Genomic DNA, 12692 nt, shown 5'->3' with positions numbered 1-12692 from the left:
CGCACCAGTTACGAAAATCTGTACGACCCTGCATTTAGAATGTTCCAGGGAAAATAATGGATGGAAATCAGGCTGGAAAGCATCACAAGTTGTCACAATACTTATTTAACCAGTCTGCCTGTGAACGTCGATTTCGTCACTATCCTTGCCCTGGACCAGCACCGTAATCACAAAGTCACTAAACGCTTGTGCTTGATTGAGAGACACTGCATTCGGTGCAGAGCGTAGTTTTCTTACTGCTCTGGACAGTAAAAATAAAAGTTTGAGGGATGTATTTTCGCCGACAAAATTGTATTTAATTACAATTTTATTTGAAATACCCACGTTTTAGTATTTAAATACACACGTCAAATACATCACACAATTTGTAATTAAATACAAATGCAAAATACGCAAAGTATTTGAAATACGTATTTCAAATACTTGTATGTGAAATACTGCCCATCCCTGGTCGCGTCTCTCGATCGGCAACAAAGCTCCTAACATTCAAATCTTCCAACATCCCTCCAATCACACACCCAATCACATTAATCTAGTCTCCGGCTCATGAGGGGGTCCACGGTAACGATGCGGCCCACGCCGCGGCCCGAGATGCGACTCGCCGGGCCGGGACATGCGGAGCGGTCGGCGTAGCCGTTATGATTGCTAACGAGCCGAAAGACCTCCCATGGCACAAGGAACAACTTCGTGGTTTACATATTGAGCAGGACGTTCCACTTGCTCATCGTCTCTGCGCATATGGCCTTTTTTTCGGATCTAATCGAAATCTTAATTGTACGCCGTGATTGACTGTCGACATGTTCCGCGAGAAAGTAAACTCAGACGTTTTCTTTAGGAGTGCGTTGTCTGCTAAAATGAGACCATGCACGCGCTTTGATTTGGACTCAAGCGGTCCGCTTGTACTTTTTAAGTGTATCATATGCTGTAGTGTATACTGCAAGAAAGACACCACTTCTTGCTTGAAAATTCATAGTTAATTTTATATAATTAAATCTCAAATGAGTGAGAAAAGACGGCGGTGTTTTGATGATCGTCGCCTCTGCACCTTTGATTCCCGCTCTATCCAAAACTATTACAGACCGATCACCAATATTTTTATAGTAATCTCTATAATCTAGTCGCAGAGATTTTGAAATTATGTTTAGACAGGCTAAATTTTGTTATAATGACCACAGAGGCCGGACTCTGTAGAAAGTTTTGTGTTTTGCGGGCAATTTGTCTTTAAGTTGAGTTTTGGAAGTATAACATTAAAATGCATATCACATATACGTGTCATTGACCTATTGAATTATCAAATGTTACTGACTTCACAGCTCACAAATATCACACACACACACACTAGTATTTTGGACAAACATACAAGATCTGTGGGAATTGCGGGAGTGAGGCATCTGCAACCCAAATCCCTGCACTGCGAAGTGTTCAGGTACGTCTATGAATACCTCATCTTTCACCATAACCACGCAACTCCGGAGGCTATCATCGAGGCATTCAGCGCTTCGCCTGGGCACCTAACATTTAACAGGGAAGACCCCACGGAAAGCGAACTGCAGTTCCTGGAGGTTCGCCTCCAACCTTCCGAGAAAGGAGAGTCCTTGCCGTTTCAACAGCGTACAAGCAAGCCGGTGCTTCCATTCTCAAGCGCACACTCAAAAAACGCTAAATCCGGCATAGTCAGGTGTCTGCTTTCCGCGGCGTGCACAAAGTACTCTGCCCACCAACGGGAGGCCAGCCCAAGCCAACAGAATGTTTACAGAATGTTTAATTGAGAGCTAAAAGAAAAGAAATAAACCTATCACTCTCAACCTGCACTGCCAGATGGCATAACAGGTTTAAACCAAGCAAAATAAATGAATAGGATCAAATGATCAAAATATATTTTTTTGTAAAAAACAATTTGAAAGAAAAACTGGGGAGCATCGAAACCATAGTTTTAGGAACGGGCTTGGAATTTAGTACGGGCATTTACTTTTGTATATAGGATTATTCAGTTTCTAAAAATGCTATCGCTTTAAATGTAAATTTGTTTTTCTTGGTTTCTGCTCCATCGATCTTCTGGAAGACGACGACGACGACGATCCAACTTCTTCATGAAGATGTCCTGTATGAGAATAGGAGTATAGACGCTTTGCAGCAGCTGTGCATGGGCACCGCCATAACTGACCTTCAGTTTTTGATTCCCCTTATTACGTTTACTTCCCTTCATTATTACCATAGCAGGCCAGGTTATAGCCATCTTAGGTTTTATTCTGTCTTTCTCTCCAGCATTGGCTTTTGTGGAGGCTCGTCCACACCAATTTCAGTGGCTCGGTATCTCGGTAAAACAAGAGAAGGTCAGCAATGGCGGCTGTATTTTGGCGTGTGTGTAAAGCGTCTATAGATAATATTTCAGTGGTTAAAGGTTGTTTTTTGTTTTTCCTTTTCCCTCTCTTTTCCCTTCTCTCTCCTTCCTTTCTCCTTCCCCTTTTTATGCTGATTATTTTTATTTTTTAGTTGTGAATTTCCTATAACACAGTCCGGATGATCGTCGACGCTCGCCAGCCAATGGGACCGAAGTGTAAAAGGTGTCGTTGGCTAGCTTTACGCGTGGTTTAATATGCCTATTGCTATATTACCCAAGCACCAAGGAGAATGCAGGGACTGGTGTTCCACACGCCGCACGTGCTGGCCTCAGCAGTAGTAACTTTTCTAAAGCAAAGACAAATAGCATTTTGCACGCGCGTTCGTCAACGCTTTATTTTGGTTATTTACTTCGAATTTTTTATACGGGGAAGGCGTGCGCGTGTGGCGCGTGGAACACCAATCCCTGCATTCTCCTTGATGCTTGTGTAATATAGCAAATGGTCTATTAAGGCGCCGTTTTGCGTGGTTTCAAAACTGATGACGTCGGCTCGCTCCATGAGACAGTTAATGCTTTCGCATTAAAATTTAAGAAACATTTATCCTATGTCATTTATCTTAATTAAACGTCGCTAAGATAGACCATAGATGAATAAATTTTAAAGGTTATGGTTAGGTAACACTTTAATAGAGACTTAAAAATTTTAATGGGTAGTGTTTCGCAATCCTGTCTAGTGCTCGCAGGAAAGGGTCCTTACGCGATCCGGTAGCGCTCCCTTTGCACATAACTGTGCCAATCTAGGTGTCCCTGGAGGTTGGCCTTCGCTGTGCCGCGTATCTTGTGGCTTATGCCGCCAAGAACCTCCAGGAACAGTCGCTCCAGGTTTTGAATATGCTCCCCTTCGGGTCCGACGAATCCGACTCGGTGGTCAACTACTCGCTGCCACTGAAGGCACGGAGCTGGCCGCATGGCTTCCACGAGAGCGTAGCCTTCTCAGCTGTCGTGCATCATGACGGACCCTGCCGCCACGTTTTCGGCGATCCGTCGGCTGATCAGCTGTGGCTCCCGACTGCCCACATCAAAGAGGCGAAACTCCCCCGTTGACCACTGCAAGAGCCCGAGGATCCACGCGCCGACGTCGCCCGTAAAGGGAGCTCCATTTTGGACCGCTTCGTCCGCGGGCTCCTGTACCGACCCTTGTGGACCCGGAGGATGGGTTGGCAGAGTGTCCTGCGAGGGCCTGTCCCCCTGCAGCGGCCCCCCGAATCTCCACTTGCGTCTTCCGGAAAGCTGCGTCTCGTTCAGCTCGATGACAATGCCGGGCCCACCGAGCGGAGGCCGCCCCTCTCGCTCCATGCTGGCCACGGCCCGAATGCACCGCATCCAGGGGACGCGCACGCTGGGGCCAGAGAGAACATGCGTCCCAAAAGCTTGGCGATGCGGCCACCGGGAAGCTCGTTCACCATGCCGTACAACAACCAGGGTACGGCCTCTCTGCTGATGGTATGATGAGGCCTCCCGGCACGGTCCATGATGCAGAAGAAGGACCGACCACCAGAGCCAACCACAACGCCGGTTCCATGTCTCGATGACAACTGAAACAGCAAATGTCGCAAGATGAGCCACCGACAGGTACTTTTTTCTCAAGGAAACACGTTTGTTCTCCAGTTGTTGGTGTTTTTTTTTTCTTTTTACAGACCCAGACAAACCCTCACCACTTTCTTCATAAACCCGGACAGTAGGTCACCAAGGCTGTACGTGGGTCTTAACACGAGCTCAGTTTCCCTTGTGCTACCCCAAAAAGGGACGAAAACACATATGTCTCATGAACCTGGTTTGTTAATAGGATTCAACGCAAATTTATTTGTGTTTCGAGGAAACAAACACATCCCCCTACTGCATCCAGCAGTCTTGGAATATCTCTGCGCAGATGCAAGTGCTCGAAAATCATCTTCATGGGTGTTACTAAGGGACTTTGTTGATTTTGAAGCGCTTCACTGGGGGCTCACCTCTCCGTGCATCAATTAGCGCTGTGGGGAACTGCGGGACTGCATTGTGGTCCCGCGGTCATGAAGTAATCATAAATATGAATTTTGTACTTTCAACCTTTGGTAACGCGTTGTACATTACGTCTATACAATAGTAATGCGAGAGCATTAACATGACGTCGGCTCGCTCCATGAGACAGTTAATGCTTTCGCATTAAAATTTAATAAACATTTACCCGATGTCATTTATTTTAATTAAACGTCGCTAAGGTAAACCATAGATGAATAAATTTTAAAGGTTTGGTTAGGTGAGACTTTAATAGATACTTAAAAAATTATAATGGGTAGTGCTTCGCAATAATGTATAGTGCTCGCAGGAAAGGGTCCTTACGCCTCCGGTAGCCCTCCCTTTGCAAATATCTGTGCCAATCTAGGTGTCCGTGGAGGTTGGCCTTCGTTGTGCCGCGTATCATGTGGATTATGTCGCCAAGAACCCCCAGGAACAGTCGCTCCAGATTTTGAATGGGTTCCCCTTCGGGTGCGACGAATCCGACGTTGTGGTCAACTACTCGCCGTCACTGAAGGCACGGAGCTGGCCGCATGGCTTTCACGAGAGCATAGCCTTCCCAACTGTCGTGCATCATGACAGACCCTGCAGCCACGTTTTCGGCGATCCGTCGGCTGATCAGCTGTGACTCCCGACTGCCCACATCGAAGAGGCGAAGCTCCCCCGTTGACCACTGCAAGAGCCCGAGGATCCACGTGCCGACGTCGCCCGTAAAGGGAGCTCCATTTTGGACCGCTTCGTCCGCGGGCTCCTGTACCGACCCTTGTGGACCCGGAGGATGGGTTGGCAGAGTGTCCTGCGAGGGCCTGTCCCCCTGCAGCGGCCCCCCGAATCTCCACTTGCGTCTTCCGGAAAGCTGCGCCTCGTTCAGCTCGATGACAATGCCGGGCCCACCGAGCGGAGGCCGCCCCTCTCGCTCCATGCTGGCCACGGCCCGAAGGCACCGCATCCAGGGGACGCGCACGCTGGGGCCAGAGAGAACATGCGTCCCAAAAGCTTGGCGATGCGGCCACCGGGAAGCTCGTTCACCATGCCGTACAACAACCAGGGTACGGCCTCTCTGCTGATGGTATGATGAGGCTTCCCGGCACGGTCCATGATGCAGAAGAAGGACCGACCACCAGAGCCAACCACAACGCCGGTTCCATGTCTCGATGACAACTGAAACAGCAAATGTCGCAAGATGAGCCACCGACAGATACTTTTTTCTCAAGGATACACGTTTGTTCTCCAGTTGTTGGTGTTTTTTTTTCTTTTTACAGACCCAGACAAACCCTCACCACTTTCTTCATAAACCCGGACAGTAGGTCACCAAGGCTGTACGTGGGTCTTAACACGAGCTCAGTTTCCCTTGTGGTACCCCAAAAAGCGAAGAAAACACACATGTCTCATGAACCTGGTTTGTTAATAGGATTCAACGCAAATTTATTTGTGTTTCGAAGAAACAAATACATCCCCCTACTGCATCCGGCAATCTTGGAATATCTGCGCAGATGCAAGTGCTCGAAAATCATCTTCATTGGTGTTACTAAGGGGCTTCGTTGATTTTGAAGCGCTTCACTGGGGGCTCACCCCTCCGTGCATCAATTAGCGCTGTGGGGAACTCCGGGACTGCATTCTGATCCCGCGGTTACGGGGTAATCATACATATGAATTCGGTACTTTCAACCTTTGGTAACGCGTTGTACATTACGTTTATACAATAGTAATGCGAGAGCACTAACTGTCCCAAGGAGCGGAGCCGGCGTTGTCCGTAACCGCGGAAAACGGCAGAGAAATTCCGTCCGCGCCGTAACGGCTCTAAAAATGGCTCCGGCGCACCCCGCGCGCCGCTGGAACGTCAAGCGCGAGACACATGCGCGTCAAAACTGTCCGATCCGGCGTGCGAACTGTCGGGAAGATGGCTGCTCAGAATCGCCGCACCGGACGGTTCGCGACACATGGTTTCCGACGCGTCGTTGCGTCGCTCCGTTCAGCTCCGCCCAGTTTCGGGTGTCCCTCTACCAAATGGATGGATGGATACTAATGGCTATAGTTATAACGGGCGGTAGCTCGCGCCACCTAGCCTAGAAAACTAAAATACTTCCCTCGCCCTTCTTCGTTTTTCTGGCTTTAAAACAAACATAATATTTTTATTACCTTCTATTAAAGTGTGCGTGTGTGAAGATTTTCCGTGAGGCTATTTTCTGCTCAAAATCACTTAATCGCGAAGGACCGCAGCGGACCTTAGAGCCATCCCAGCGAAACGAGCACTGCGTAAAAATCACGTGACTACGTACCGCGCACATAACTGCGTCTCTCCCGAAGCTCACATGACATTGGAATGGCTCGTAGCGTCCGCTGCTGTCCATCCTAAGGTGAAACGGAGTATATTCGGGTTTCGACGGGCTCGATCGGTCCCAGAAGGCCGGCTTGCTTTGGCGCGCGAAATCAGCAGCTCGTTTTGTGCGCGCGGAAAAACTCGATGGCGTCCGTTTCCTTCACAACGACGACTCGCGTCGCGTGACGCACCGCGCACCGCCACATCCGCTTCCCCGAACCACGTCGCGCCTCCTCGCCCGATCGGTCCGAAAGTCACTTGACAACATGACCTTCGCCATCCGTGCTCATTGGCTGCGTCCACTGCGGCCTTCCGAAAATCGGACCGTGCGTGCGGCGATATCTGGCAAGTTGGACGCACGCCGGCGCCGGACGGAGGCCTCGTCCGACGCTCCGGTGCGACGAAAACCCTCGCCCTCGGACGTCGTTCCGGCGGTTCGCACGTCGGATCGCATGGCTTTTTCGCGCATGTGTCTCGCGCTTCACTCCACACTCTCGGCGCTGCTCCGGCGCGCCGCCGCAGCAGCGCACACAGGCCGCTAGCCATAGCCCGGACGAACGGCGTCTGCACAGGCTGCCCCGGCCAGCCTCTGCAGAGGATAACGGGGTGCGTAGCTTGTAGGAGTACGCTACGTATACGAAGGTTTTCGCATTCCTACATCAAAGCAGTCTTAAAGGGCCCCTAAAAAGAAAATTTTTTTTTTTTAACATTCTGGTTGGTACACGCATATAAAAAAGATTAATTTACGCAAAAAAAAAAAAGATTTAAGAGGAATATTGACGGCGCGCGAAGCGATTTAGTCGGCAGTCACCTCCTTTTCACTTGTTTTCTTTCTCGGCATTTCAGGCGCGTGCAGGAGAGGTGGATCGGCTTCGCCTTCACGACTGTTACGTCTGCGACGGGAATAAACTATTTTCCGCTGTTTCAACTCAGTCAAGGAATCCGGCTTTCTGTTACACGGCGCCATCGAGTCCCTGAGATAGCACCCCGTTGCTCATCGCTTATAGTGCTAGCTTATTTCTGTGGGGCGCGGACCCAACAAAATTAGCTTAGAGTATTAAAGCTGCGCTCTAAAACTATAAGCTAATTTGCTGGCTCTTCTCAATTCGAGCTCCGAACAAGCACAGAATGGTTGACCTTGCTCGCGAATGGCAAATTTTAGGTACTTTTTCCCAAAATTCCTTCATGAAAATCTAGTGCTTGCGACGCATTGCACTAATCCATTTTACAGCTGCTATATATTTCATGGAAAAGTATGAAAGGTGACAACCACAAAAGTCTCGTCCCATTCACGAAAAATATCTAGCACAACAACGAGCCACATCGTAACACTTGCACTGCTCTTACGGGCAACAAAAAAAAATGGAGGGACACAAATAAATCCCTTTGCATTCTGCTACTATACAGAGCCTCCGCTGTTGTCAATGGTGACAATGTAAACACTGCTCATTTGAGGAGCAGTTTAAGCTTTTTAAAAAATCAATTACTCATTCAGGGAAGTATAAAATATTAAGATTTTCAGGTAAAGATGTGTTTAAATCCAAAAGCTAAGATTTATTTGTTTCCCTGGAGATACAATCTGATTAGACAACCCATGTTGTAACATAATTTAAGGCAACAACCAAGGGACGGGAAAAAAAACATCAGCACAACACACGAGTCTCAAACACAGCTGTTGGGGCTTGGAGACTCTATACACACGAACCTCTGCGCAATAAATTTCAGCTGTGTTTGAGACTTGCGTGTTGTGCTGTCACTCTTTGCCCCAGTCTCGGGGTTTTCGCCTTAAATTTTTGTTAAACTTTCACCAGCTTGTTTGTGTCCCAACTTTTTGTTCACTGCTGCAAGTTAGCGACAGGCTTGCGCATATTTGCTCTTAACAAAGTGTCTGCCATAACAACCGTCTGAGTGTACACATGTTGTGGTGTCCCCTTTGAGGAAGGTTTACATAGTGCAGTTACTCTTGCTTGTTTCTCGGATAGGAATTTGATCGCATCAGCTGTCTGACATGGCAAGGTCTGTCGTTAACCAACTGAACAAAACATGCTATCGGGGCAAAAACGCATGTAGTCAAAGCACGACGTGACGGTTGAAGCAGAGGGACACAAATTATATGATAATGCAACCGTAAACCATCCACAGTGCTAGGACTGGTGCAGAGTATAACCCATCGGACACGCTCTATAGTTTGCCAACGCCTAGCTTTGAACATTTCTGCGAAAGGCCCATGTGGCTGTTGGGCCTCTTCCCCTGTGTACCTGCTCTTTCCCTAGCACTCACAGAGCCAATGTGTTCTGCATGCCCAGATGCTCCTGAGCCATCTGCCTCACCTCTCCAAGAGAGCAGCGTTGGAGCTGCGTATGCGACTCCGCCGGCAAGGGGCATTACCTGCCCCCGTGCTGAGCTGCCAAGCGGGACATCCAGAAAAGCTGGGAACCGCATCGCAGCATTGGAGCGGATCCTGGCTCCCGAAAAGGATGCCCGTGTCGAAATCCTCGAGAGGGAAGATCGGCGAAAGGAGGCGCAACATTTAATGAAGATGCGCATACTCCCAAACAAGCTTTTTGAGCAGCGACGACGCGGACGGGCAGAGTTCCAGCTGCTCCAGCTGGAGAGAGAGATAAAGGTGGAGCAGCTGGCAGCCCTGCGCTGCAAGCTACAAGGGTGTGGCAAACACGATTAAATTTGGGTTCTTTCAGTTTAGTAGCATTCTGAGGATTTACTTATCTATTTTAATTATGTGCGCTACATTGTAGTGAAACGGTAGAACCAAATGTGTTTTGCATATTCGGAAGTTGAATGAAACAGCACACTAGAATTGAAGGAAAAGGCAGGTCTTTCGTTAGCTCTGTGCTGGCCACAAGTCTTCCCCAGAATATGTTTAAGTGACCGAATACCTGGAATTTAATTTAAGAATCAATTTATTCGAGAGCTTACTGCTGGATTTGTGTCCGAGTATTTGCACGAGTCAATGACGGGTCAAGAACGGAGTACAAGCTGGAGAGGAGAAATAGGACGGAAGCTTTAAGTGGAAAGGAGGTTTCTCTTCTCCACCTCAAACTTCTGTCTGCTTCCTCCTCTCCAGCTTGTACACTATTCTTGACCTGTCACTGACTATGAACATGTGCTTCTGCTTGAATATCCCTATTGGAAACACAGTGCGATGATCTGTGTGCGTTTCAGCGAGCCGTTGATTGTGTCTACAGGGTCTGGAGGTGATGGCAGTACATGAGGACGCAGCCGCCTCCGGCGTTGGGGGACTGGTGGAGAGGGTAGAGCGGGTGGGCATGGCTCTTTTCGCAGCCGGGCCAGGTTGTGCAGTGCAGCACAGGTGGTGATGATGAGGGCTGACCTATATGGTGCCGCATTGGTAATGGAAGCAACGTCGCGAGATAAAGGTCTTCAGGTGTAAAAATCGCCACTGCTGCAACCACCAATATGGTTCAGTAACCTGTACAGTACGGCCCATCCGTGCTAGCTGCATTTTCGGCATTTTCTATTGCTTGCCAGAGGCTACTGTTCTGCATACAGTGTGGTTTTGGCTGGTGTTTTCTACATTACCAGCTTAATTCAGGTTCTTGACCCTAGTCCAATTCTAGTGACAAAGAGCAACAATTGACACTGACTAACTGTGAAGAACAACAAATGTTCTCATGAAAAAAAAAATAAAAAAAAAAAATCTTGTATGTTGCATACTTTTAAAAAAAAATTTGTCCACAAGAAGTGAATTATTGCCGGCTTTTTTTGCATACAAAGGCCCAAAGGTCATGAATCTAGCTGTGACAAAGATCTGCAGAACTAATGGTAACTAATAGGAACACTGTGGTTACTCCACCACTTCTTGTTTGCTGTTCTCAATTTCATGCCATTATTTCTTCCAACAAACTAGTACATACCTGCCCTTTGGGCTGTTGGCTACACCTGGGCTGGTCAGGGGCGTAAGTAGAAATGACATGCATGCATAGCCTGCATTTCCGAGCAGCAGGCCAGGGATGCGCTGATTCTCGTACAGGACCCTTGCACGACTGTTGTCGAATATCCTGCTGTCATGCACAGAGCCTGGCCACCTAGCAACAAGGTAAAAAAACTGCAGCTGGGGTCCTGTGATGGCCTGTGGATAGGAAGGAGCAGTACAGGGATGAGCAAACTGCCATGATATGAACACAGAAGTGCTCAAGCTGAAATATTTACTATGATTAGTATATTTTTGACAAAGTGCATCCGCAAGCTTTGGAAATTAACTAGCATTTGAGTTCTCGCAGTTGTATGTGACGTAAGCTTCAATGTGGCTAAATTCCAAGGTTTTTCAAGCGGTATAATAGAACATAATTTGAGCACGGGATAAAATCTCCCTAATATTCTCTTCGAAAAGTATAATTCAAGGGGAAAATACCATAAAACATGAGCCTTTGCCATAGAATAACAAAAGCCATCTCGGCACCCAATCAAATGTATGTTTCCAAACACACAATACATAATTCTTGGTTTTGAACCCTCTCTAGCTGGCCCACCACCACTCTGCACTGTCGCAGAGTACAGGTCTCTTCACAAGTTCAAGTCTATATCAGTCACAATATCGCCGAGCTTTCGCGTGCGACGCCGCGTCTTGGCGTGCCGTTGTTTTCAACTTACTTCGCTGTCGCTAACAGCACAAACAGAAGTGAACTTACCTGCACGTTGAGGGAGAAGAACCCCTTCCTGTTCTTGAAGACTTCCCCATTGGGACCGCCAGGTCCCTTTATTTTGACGTGGGTGCAGTCGATGCACCCAGTCAGCCTGGGGAACTTCCCGATGTTGTAGAAATCCCGCATGACCTCGTCGCAGTCACCCTCCGGGAAATCCACGAGGCGGGGGAAGAGAGTCTCGGCGAGGACCCGGGAGACCCGCTCGATTACGCGGCACACCGTCGGCTGCGACACGTTTACGAGGTCGCCCGTAACTACTTGAAAAGTCCCGGCGCCATAAAATCTCGGCGCTACGAGGAGCTGGAGCATTAGGGACAGTGGCAGGCCGCGACTGCTCTCGCTTGCTTCCAGCGGCAGGCACTGGAGGAGGCTTACGACTGTAGATTTCGTAAGACGGTATCGCACGAGGAACTCCCAGTCATTGAAATGTTCCAGCGGATTGAGCCGGTCCCGGCAACGTCGTCTCGTCGTCTCGGCACGTCGACGGCCTGGTCGGGGTCTCGGCCGTCGTGAAGAACTTCGTCCGTTCTCAACACGAAGTCGACGAAGTCGGCGAACGATGCGTCGGCCGCCATGACACTGAACGCACTCGAGTGACTCGAGTGGCCGTTCAAGGTAGCTCCGGCGCAGACTCGAGATCTCGAGTAAATTTTGGAGTTTCGAGCGGAAATTTTGGAGTCGAGTGGAGTTTCGAGTGGAGATTTGTTTATGAATCGCAAAACCACCCTCAAGTAAAGTTTCGAGTCGAGTTTCGAGTCGAGTAACGTCTAAGAATACGGCGGTTTATGTTACAGCAGGAACGTATGGAATATCCTCATACCTCAGAGATACCTCAGAACACTTCAGAAAAAAAAAAAAGAACTATCTTTGAAACCTGAGTAAAATAAGTGGAATATATCGACCCCTCCCCCCCCCAAAAAAAAGAAAAAAAAGAAAGAAAAAAAAAAAGCTTGGCATTTTTGATAGCACACTGGTAGAAAGAGTTCGCACGAAGATCTTGAAGACAAGCTTGCTGGAAGCCTTAAGGCCCGTTCACACTCTTGCAACCGAGTACGACTGAGAGAGACGAGATATCTTACAACTTCTTAAATGTTTCTAGAATGAGGGAACACACTGACATTGTGGCGCCATCTATGCGGTGACCCTAGAACTGCATTTCACGAAAGCGAAGGTTTTGCGGGATTTCCGAGGTCAAATCTGCGTAATACCCATAGAAAGGCTCGTTTATAACATTGACAAAAGTTTTTCGAGCCAAAAAAGAAACGATAATGTGCGAGAAATAAAAAAAAAA

The 12692-nt window shown here is 48.2% G+C and overlaps 2 pseudogenes; both read right to left on the bottom strand.

The window, feature by feature from the left end:
- Positions 1 to 3057: 3057 nt before the first annotated feature.
- Positions 3058 to 4802, bottom strand: LOC115329462 (annotated as a pseudogene).
- Positions 4803 to 4886: 84 nt separating this feature from the next.
- Positions 4887 to 9101, bottom strand: LOC120839542 (annotated as a pseudogene).
- Positions 9102 to 12692: the final 3591 nt, after the last annotated feature.

This window comes from Ixodes scapularis, unplaced genomic scaffold (assembly GCF_016920785.2).
Source record: "Ixodes scapularis isolate PalLabHiFi unplaced genomic scaffold, ASM1692078v2 PGA_scaffold10__122_contigs__length_95168666, whole genome shotgun sequence".
Classification (NCBI taxonomy): domain Eukaryota; kingdom Metazoa; phylum Arthropoda; class Arachnida; order Ixodida; family Ixodidae; genus Ixodes; species Ixodes scapularis.
The sequence above is the reverse complement of the archived record's forward strand: the minus strand, read 5'-3'. Positions and strand labels throughout refer to the sequence as shown.